This window comes from Pongo pygmaeus, chromosome 8, assembly GCF_028885625.2.
Source record: "Pongo pygmaeus isolate AG05252 chromosome 8, NHGRI_mPonPyg2-v2.0_pri, whole genome shotgun sequence".
NCBI classification, from domain to species: Eukaryota; Metazoa; Chordata; class Mammalia; order Primates; family Hominidae; genus Pongo; species Pongo pygmaeus.
In genome coordinates this window covers 71,438,081-71,448,216 of record NC_072381.2, presented here as the reverse complement: position 1 = coordinate 71,448,216, position 10,136 = coordinate 71,438,081, and positions in this window count along the sequence as shown.

Here is a 10,136-nt window from a genome sequence, read left to right as displayed (position 1 = left end):
TTATAGCTTTATAATAAGTCTTAGAGTCAGATTAGAAAAGTCCTCTCACATTTCACATTTTTTCTATTAACTTTTATTCTTATACTCCACTTTTATTCCCCGCCCTCCTGCCACCGCCCATAGCAGCCTCTCTAATGTGTTAATGTGTATTTTTGTTTGCACATGTTCTTGCAAAATGTGTGGTGGTGTTTCGTCTATATGTATTTTTAAATTTATGTAAATGGTATTATGTAAATACATTACATTTCTCAGTCTGTTTCTTACAAAACAGAGTATTTAGTGGAAAATTAAGATCTACCCATGTTGCTATATGTATATTCAATCTGTAGCTTTTAACTGCGGCCTAGTATTTTGTAATGAGAGTCTGCCATGGGTTTCTTGTTCTATCAGTGATGGACACTCAGGTTCCCTTCAACTTTCTGCTGCTACCACCACCTCCCAAGCCCATGAGCATGTGGGCACACAAACACATACATACACAGAGTTAAACAACAATGCTGCTGCAGTGAACGTCTCTAATAGCTCCCTGGGCTGTGGGCAGTTTCTTAGGCAACTTAACTATATCCATACCCTATAAATCCAGCAATTCCCCCCATGGGTGTGTATCTCAAAATAGTTCTAGATGACGTCCAGAATGGGGACACCAGTCCTCATTCTCGCCCGCACGGTGTGAGAGGGTACTATTTCCATATGCACCTTACACATACATACTCACACTTGCCATTAGCCAGCTTTTTATTTTTTTGTCAGGCTAATAGCTATAAAATGAGAGCTTTTTGTGATGCAGGATTTTTCTTGACCCCTTTGCTGGGGTTGCAGCAGGGAGTGCCCTATCTACTCAGCTCTCCAGGCCACATCTGGCTTGTGTTACAGCCCACGGCTCACGCGGCCACTGCGGCTATATGCTCAGCCCCTGGCGGGAGGGAGCATGTGACCGAGTGAATGCAGGGTCCAGCCAGCTGCACTGAGCCATGACACAGGAGCTCTGTGTGGGGCCCACAGCCAGACCAGGTGTGTCACCCCAAGGAGACTGTGGCAGCACCCAGGCAGGGGTGCCTGAAGCCCTAGAGAGGGGTGTTACAGTGGCTAAATAGCTCTTTTATCTCCACCATCTGCAGCCTGATGGACAGCGGCATGTTAGCAGCTCAGGCGGCCCCTTTCTCCACTCTGGCCCGTGGCTCCTGGACCAGCTTGGCCCTGCTGCGGCTTCTGTTCTGTGGGGCAGCTGCCCTCCACTAGTGAGGGTAGAGGGCCAGTGTTACAGCCTTTGTGGGTGCCCACATTTGGTGGGTCCTGAGCTCTTGTTCTGCGTCCAAGAAGAATGAGGTCATGCTGACAGTTGAAGGGTGATGAGGATGGAGAATTTTATTGAGTGATGAAACAGCTCTCAGTGGAGAGGGAATGAGAAGGTGGGGTTGTCTATCTCAGTGTGGCTGAGTCTAGGGGGTTTTATAGGCACAGGATTGGGGAGGGGTGGGCTGTAGGTAGTATAAGAAAAGGCAACATTTGATTGGTTAAAAAGCATTATTCAGAAAGAACCAATCAGGAAAGGGTGGGCAAACAGGAACAGAAGTTCTCACCCTGGGTTGAGGGGTTTCATCCCAAACCAGCAGTCCAGGCTGTTTTTGGCTTGAAGGTGGGGTTTCACTGGGGACCTACCCCCATCTGCCTAGGCAATTGTCTGCCTCCTGCCACTTTCAATTGTTTTACTCTACATTGTTTTCTGATGACTAATGATTTTGAGAACCTCTTCATATGCTTGTTACCATTTGGGGGTTACTATTTGTGAATTGCTTTTTAATATCCTTTGCCAATTTTTGAGAATTTATAGTGCTCTCTTTTTTTAGTTGGTTTGTGGGTGTTTATATAAAATCTAGACATTAATTGCTTGTCAGTTTTGATATTGCAAATATCTCCTCCCATTCTGCCATCTGTATATTAACTTCTTCCATGAGATCCATGATGTCTGTGGGCAGAAATCTTATATTTTGGTGTAATAAGATTTATCTTTTTTCCCTCTGCCTTATAATTTTGTGCACTTGAAAATTTATTTGATAAGTCCTCTCCCCACCCTGCTACAAAAATATACTCTCTTTTCTTTTGTTAACTTTATAGTTAGATAGATTTAAGACCTAAATGTGAAAAGTCCCTTTTGGTATGTAGTGTTAGGCAGGATGTTAGTCTCCAAAGATAGCCCCCAATGAACCATGACTCCCAATATTCACACCCTGCATAGTTCTCACCCATGTTGAATCTGGGATGGCCCAGTATGACCAATCAAATATGGCAGAAATGTCACCATGTAACTTTGTTTTGATACAGTGTCTTGCTCTGTCGCTCAGGCTGGAGTGCAGTGGTGCAATCATAGCTCATTGCAGCCTTGACCTCCTGGGCTCAAGCGATCCTCTTGCCTCAGCTCCCCCACATAGCCACCATGCCTGGATAATTTTTTATAGAGACAGGATATTTCTATGTTGCCAGGCTGGTCTCAAACTCTTGGGCTCAAATGTTGGGCCTTGGCCTCCCAAATGTGGGATTCCAGGTGTGAGCCACCACACCCAGCTATAACTTCTAAGACTAGGCCAAAGAAACTCTGGGATCTGTTAAGCATTCTCCAGCCACATGAGTGAGCCTCTTGGATGCCTAGACCTGCCAAACCTTCAGATGACTTCAGCCCCAGGAGACATCTGACTTCAATCCCACGTGAGGCCCCAAGTGAGACCAGTCAACCCGTGGAAGCATGAGAAATCATAATTTTTGTTTTAAGCCACTCAGCGTGATGATTTGTTCTGCAGCAGTAGGAACAAATGGCAGGAACAAAATTTGGTGCCTGAAAGTGGAACGTTGCCATAAAAGCAACCTAAAATGTGTAGCGTTAGTTTGAGAATGGGTGGTGAGAGACGGTGGAAGGAAAGACTTAAGGACAGCAAGAAGTATTCACCTTCCATCCAGGAGGCAGAAAGCCTTGCTCTCATACTTAACAATGAGAAAAGACTGCATGCACTACAAAGTCATCACTTTTCTTGAGCTCACCAGGGAGCTGAGCTCACAGGGCAGCCAAGTATCCTGAATTCCAAGGGGGCAGGTCCCTCCAAGGAGAGGCAGGATGTGCAGTCTGGCTCACTTGGGCAGTGCTTGGAGGAAGGGGCAGCCTCCATTAAAGTGGGTAAGAAGAAAGAAATCAGTTCAGTTTTAACAAATTGTTGGGAGCCAGGTGTGGGCTGGCGTGTCGGTCTGAGATAGCAGGGGGCCCAGACAAGGTGAGAGTTTGCACACACCACTTCCTCTCTGTGCATGCTTGCAGAGTGCTCCTCTGGTGAGGGAGTGGGGAAGGATGAGGGAAGGAGAGGGACCCACTCAGTGGTGTGGGGCCTGAAGGGGCTGTTTTTGCTGTGGGAAAAGCGCCCAACCCCCTGTCCTAAGCCCCCTGTTCAGTGGAGCAAAAGCCTTAAGCCACAAGCTGAGGCCAACAAACCCTGTCACTCCCAGGGCACAGCCCCATGGTGGCTTCATTTCTGGTAGGAGAACCCCCCTACCCTTGGGGGAGGTCCAGCAAACCATTCTGGGACCAAGATCCTATGTTAATATCATTCCAGGTCAGCTGCCTCTGGGGCAGAGTGGGAAGCTCTCCCATGAAGGACCTGCCCCGGATATAAGGCAGGGTCCGCTGCACTGAGGCGGATGGGTGGGAAGGCTGAGAAAGCTCCACAGCCCCGGGCAGCAGAGAGCCTACGCTTACCTCGCCACCACGAACCTGATGGTGGGCAGCCAGCCTGGTAGTCACCACCAGGAGAAGGACAAGAGTGTGGAAAATATGAAGAAAGACACCTCCTTCCTGTGGGGCCACTGAGGACATGGCAATTACTATCACAATGAGAGACCGCTGTATACCTCCAGAATGACTGGATAAAAGGCCACCTGACCCTACCATGTGCTGATGAGGAGGTGGCATCGCTGGAACTCTCATGCTTTGTTGGTGGACATGAAAAATGCTTCAGCCACTTTTCTTTTTTTTAGTGCAGTTTAATTTTACATATATTTTGTGGTTATTTGACTAGTGTCTGCTGTGTTAGCTTCCTAGGGCTGCCATAACAAATTATCACAAACTTGGTGGCTTATTCTCTCACCATCCGGGAGGCCAGAAGTCTGAATGGAGGCGTCAGCAGGGCCATGCTTCTCCCGAGGTCTCTAGGGAAAAGTCCTTCCTCACCTCTTCCAGCTCCTGGTAGCTCCTGGAGTTCCTTGGCTTGTGGCAGCATCACTCCTATCTCTGCCTCCGTCTTCACATGGCCTCCTTCCCTGTGTCTCTACATCTTTTTCTTCCATGTCCAGAACCCAGGAGCACATTCTTCACTGAAATCATTCTCTGCTGCAGCTTTTGGAATCCGGTCACTCTTGAAAACACCAAAGGCCACTGGAGCCTGCAGCTGCCCATCATGTCAAGATCTGCTGATATCATGGTAGCACTCAGCAGTGGCAGCCCATTGCTTCAGCTCCTGGAAAAACAAAAGGCCATCTGCTGAGTCAGAGGTCCCACCAGAAGCCAAGTCAGCCACTTCTGAAAACCATTTGGCAATTTCGATTTCTTATGAAGTGGAACAGACACTTACCTATGTATCAGCAACCCCACTCCAAGAGAAATGAAGACACGTCCACACAAAAGCCTGTGTGCTAATGCTCATGTTTGTGGCAGCTGTGCTTGAAAACAATACAAATGTCCATCAACAGGTGAATGAATACACAATGTCATATGTCCATAAACTGGAATACTAATCAGCAGTATAAAGAAATGAACTACTGACACCTTTGACTACATGGGTGGATATGAAAAGCATTATGCTGGGAGTAACAGCACAGAAGACTATGTGCTATATTATTCTTTTTCTTTTTTGGGGGGACGGGAGGAGGGAACAGAGTTTCTCTCTTGTTGCCCAGGCTGGAGTGCAATGGCATGATCTCAGCTCACTGCAACCTCCCCGTCCTGGGTTCAAGTGATTCTCCTGCCTCAGCCTCCTGAGTAGCTGGGATTACAGGCATGCGCCACCACGCCTGGCTAATTTTTGTATTTTTATTAGAGACGGGGTTTTGCCAAGTTGGCCAGGCTGGTCTCAAACTCCTGACCTCAAGTGATCCACCCACCTCGGCCTCCCAAAGTGCTGAGATTACAGGCGTGAGCCACTGTGCCCGGCCTATATTATTCTTTTTATGTGACATTCTGAAAACCACAAAACTAGGTATAGGGAGAGAAGAGATTAGTGATTGCAAGGGGCAGGAAGGGGTGGGAGGGAAGGAGTTGACTATAGAGGAGCACAAGGGAAATTAATCAAAACATTCTATGTATCTTGATTGTGGCGTGATCACATGACTAGATGTCTTTGTCAAAAAGATGAATATGTAAATTATATCTCAATAAACCTGACAAAAAACAAAGCTAATCTACCATGTTAAGTCTGCAGATAATTATTACCACTGGGGAGTTTAGTGCTAGAAAATGACTATGAGTGGGTTTCTGGTAGTACCCTGTGTCTTCATCTGGCAAAGTTGGTCTTTGGATGTATACGTCTGTCAGTCTGCAAAAATTCTTCAAGCTGAATCCCTATGAATTATGTACTGTTATATATGTAATATTTCAATAAAAAGTTTTTTAAAAGACAGTGAGGAAAATATTAATGGAAAAAAAGAAGATTCAAGAACAAGTAGGAACACTCTTTCTTCAGTAACCTGGAAGAGAGGAATGGTACCCACTGAACTCATGCTTGGCTTCTAGCAGCCTAGAATACCATTGAGAAGAGGGAGAGCAATGAGCTAAAAAGAGGGCCTTGCACAGTCTTCTCAGCAAATGATTCTCAAGGTAAGAAGTGGCTTCATGGTAAAGGTCAACTCAAGGGGAAAGCTGTAAGACTCCTGTTATGACCTTAGAAAGATTTAAGACTCTGTCTTACAGATACTTTCAGGTAAACAATAGGGCTTCTAAGAATCTGCTTGATGTGCCTCCTAGACCAACTTTGCCAGGCAAGAGGGCTATTAAAGACCTGAAGAATTTTGTTCCTCAGCACCCTGACTCTTGGACCAAGGTACACAGGGGCCTCTCTTCAAGAGATTTGTGGCTGTAATTTTTGTCCAATAGAAGGAACCTCAATAAGGTCTATAGGAACTTCACAAAACTTTTAGTAGAATTGTATTGGTACTGGCACTACCAACTTGAACTAAAGACAGAGACAATTCAAAACAAAAATAGTCCACTGTACCTCCTACCTTTCAGAATCAGACTGAAAAGCTACTCCACTTCAAACATGGACATATCTAAAAGAAAAGATAAGTCAGATTTCAGAGATAAGAGTTTGGCTTTTTGAGCCAAGAGCTATAATCACTTCCAGGGAGCAGGACTGGGCTATCACTGGGGAACTGGCAACATGTGCCCTGCTGGATTTTAGAATTACCATGGGCCCAAAACTGCTATGTGCCCTCTGCCTATTTTTTTCTTTTGAACAGGAGTGTTCAAGTTGTCTGGGCCCCATGTTGTGCTGAAGCAGCCTCAGCTTCCCTCTTTTGATGCCTCTGTCTGTCAGGATGGGCTGGGCAATGCTGCAATAACAAGTAACCCCCAACCTCAGTGGCTCAACACAAGAAAAATTTCTTTTTTTCTCTTATAACATGTTCAATACAGGTAGACAGAGGGACTGTATGCCTTGTAGTTACACAGGAACCCAGGCTGATGGAGGTTTCATCTCTCATATATTTCCATAATCGCTGCAAAAGTGGGGTGGGATCATGGGGGGTTAGCAGCAGCAGCTCTTAAGTTTTAGCTCACATGGCTGTGCCTAGCTTCAAAGAGAGTGGGGAAGTGCAAATCTACCACGTGCCCGAAAGCAGAGTGCTGGAATTCTGCATTTGATGAATTACATGAAGGACTTTCATAGGGACCCACTATCCCTGTGATGAAGCACCTAGTGAAATCAGCTGCTGGCCCAGGTAGAAAGAGAAGTCACCCTTTAGGCTACACGTCCTGGGACTGGGGACCTGGGCCATGTGAAGCTGTAGGGTGTGGCCTGGTCTAGGGAAACTATTGTGCCCCAAGGGACCTCTGGACCACCCTAGTAGAGTCTAGAGGCTGGTAATATCTGGATTTCTTTGGGCCATCTCCTGATCATCCCATTCTACCTCCTAGAATTTTGCCTCTCCATTAAAATAATTCAATAGTCACCTCTTCAGAGGGGCAGGGGCAGACCCAGAATTTTGTATGAGGCTGATGCTTAATGGAATTTTGGACACTTTCTCTAAGAGGAAGAACACAAATTACAAAAACAAATTAAAGTACAAATATAAATATTTACTTAGAAGGAGAAAGGAATTAACAACAAATTGCAAATTCAAAAGAACTATTACAAACATCACAAAGTTCAGAGAAATAATATTTTTATGAGCTGGCTGACATACCTGTACCAGTTTTCCTTTCCTACTGTTTTGGCTACATTTTCATGGCCTCTTCATATGATGATGATTTGGCATTAGCACTTCTAAAGAGAGAATAGGATGTAAATTTTGATAATCATGCTAGAAGGAAGACTGTTTTTATTATTGATAGTTCGAATGCGTAAACTTGATGGCACACACATATGTGCTTGCTGGTTGGGCCTAATGAAGGATGAAATTCTGATACATTCTTTTTGTGCAATTAAAAAAAGTGATAGCGTATTTATCATTGAATATGTTACATTATTAGGAATATTTCTTGGCCAGGCACATGCTGTAATCCTAGCACTTTGGGAGGCTGAGGCAGGTAGATTACTTGAGGTCAGGAGGTCAAGACCAGCTTTGCCAACATGGTGAAGCCCTGTCTTTAACAAAAATACAAAAATTAGTCAGGCGTGGTGGCAGGTGCCTGTAATCCCAACTACCTGGGAGACTGAGCCAGGAGAACTGCTTGAACCCAGAAGGTGGACGTCGCAGTGAGCCAAGATCTCACCACTGCACTTCAGCCTAGGCGACAGAGTGAGAACCTGTTTAAAAAAAAAAAAAAAGAATATTCCTAATAAGAGGGACCATCTATTTTGACTAGCTGTTGATGAAAATGAAACTGTCTGCTGAGAAATATTGCACACCTGATAACTGGGAGAATTTTCCAGAGGTCTGATGCCAGCTCTGTACATATGGAGCCTTGTTTCCGTGCATTACCCATCTTTCTCTGCCAGAGGCCATGGGACATATCTTCTAAGTGTGTGTATTCCTAGAAGGCACTTCTATAACCATGATGGCTAGCAACAACTTACTTAGATATGGTAGTGACAGAAAATGGCATAAAGGTATCCCTCTAAACCCAAATGAAGTGTATCCTCAACACACCTGGCCCTCCACTAGATCTGTAAACATGCCCGGCATCTACTCTGATACCACCCAACGGGAGGGGTGTGACACGGGGAAAGTTGGAGTGGAAAAACAAACTGGGCCTGACCTATTCACTGGGCCTACACTGAAAATATCTTTCTTTAGAAAATTTTGCAAAAACATATGACCATGTTGGCTCCTGGGTGGGACTCATTCAGGTGAAGACCCCTGAGGCTCAGGCTTTATTTGCTTCCCAGGAATCCCACTCCTGCCTGGGAGCCTTCATTGCTGAACCTGCCCGATTCCTGCCCACTCTGTAGGTCTCTTTCCTCAGTGCTTCATTTCCTTTTTCCCTTGCTCCTGAAGGGTGAAGAATGACACATCTTTGAATCCCCCGGGGCGTCTGGAAATCTGCCCTGCACTTAATACCTTCTCAACAAACGTTTCCCAAATTCATGTTTGTGTATTTCTGCGGGGAGCTGAGATAGCTACTCAGCACCATGTGAACTGTATTCAAGAAATATTGTTCAACAGTGACAACCCTGAAATGCTAACATTTATGTAGTATAATCTTTTGCCAGGTCCCACGCTAAGGATCTAAAAAAGTTTATAAAAGCTTTGTTTCAAATCGTAGAAGGAGCATGTGCTGATAGTAAAAAAAGAAAGAAAAAAAAAAGGTGGGCCCATTTGGTTGGTATAAAGAGAAAGGTAGACATCCGCTCTGCCACCCCGCTCTGTACCCACCCCAGGTCGCCAGGCGGAGGTCACCACAGCCTCTGGAGGCAGCGTCTGCCCTGAGGTCTGGCTCCTCCACTTGCTTAATTGTGGGATCTTGAGCAAGTTACTTAACCTTTTGCAATATCAGTGTCCTCAACTGTAAAATGGGGATAATAACAATAGCAGCCTTGTGGGAGGTTGTAATGATTAAATGAGACATTTCATGTTGAGTGTCTGGCAGTGTCCCCTGTATCCGCTCAACCCCATCCTGAACGTGACCTTCAAGAGCAAGACTTTGCCCTCTCTGCCTGGGGAGGCTCCCTGCCCATCGAACATGCTCTGCCCACATGCTGGACAGGCTGCAGGTGACAGGGAGTTAATACCCTACTCTCAACCAATGTAGGATGGGGGTTGGTGGATACATATCCACTTCCTTATCCCTCGGTGGAAGGATTCTGGTGTGTTTACACCATCGCTCCAAGGGTCCCCAGCAGGACTGAGTGATAACCTGCCCGTTCATGTTTACTTACACGGCTCTCCTCCCTCCCCATCCTAACCTGTTTTTTTTTTTTTCTTAATTCAAGGTTGTCCTTTTGTTATTGGTTTGTAGAATTACAACCCCTTGTTCATTATCTATGTTGTAAATATTTTCTCCAAATCTCATTTACTTTTTAGCTTAGTGACATAAATGTTTAGTTCTTAGATAGCCCAGTCTGCCTGACTTTTCCTTTACAGTTTCTAGACTTATGTCTTGCTTAGGAAGGACTTTCTCACCTCAAGATTAACAAATAGCTGTGTCTCTATTGCCTCTTAGTACTTTTTCAGTTGGTAAAAAGTTGGTAAAAGATTTGTTAATCTCTTTGGAATTTACTTTTGGCTATGATGTGAGATATAATAAGAATAAGAAAAGTAACAATTATTTTATTTCCAAATAGATAAACAATAATCTCATACTATTTTTTAAATACAAAGAATAGGCCATCCTTTCGCCACTGATTGGAAATGCTACTTTTGTAATATACTAATTTCCCATAATCCCCATAGCTTGGTTTCTGGGTTCTTTGTTCTGTTCCTTTGATCCATCAACTCCATCT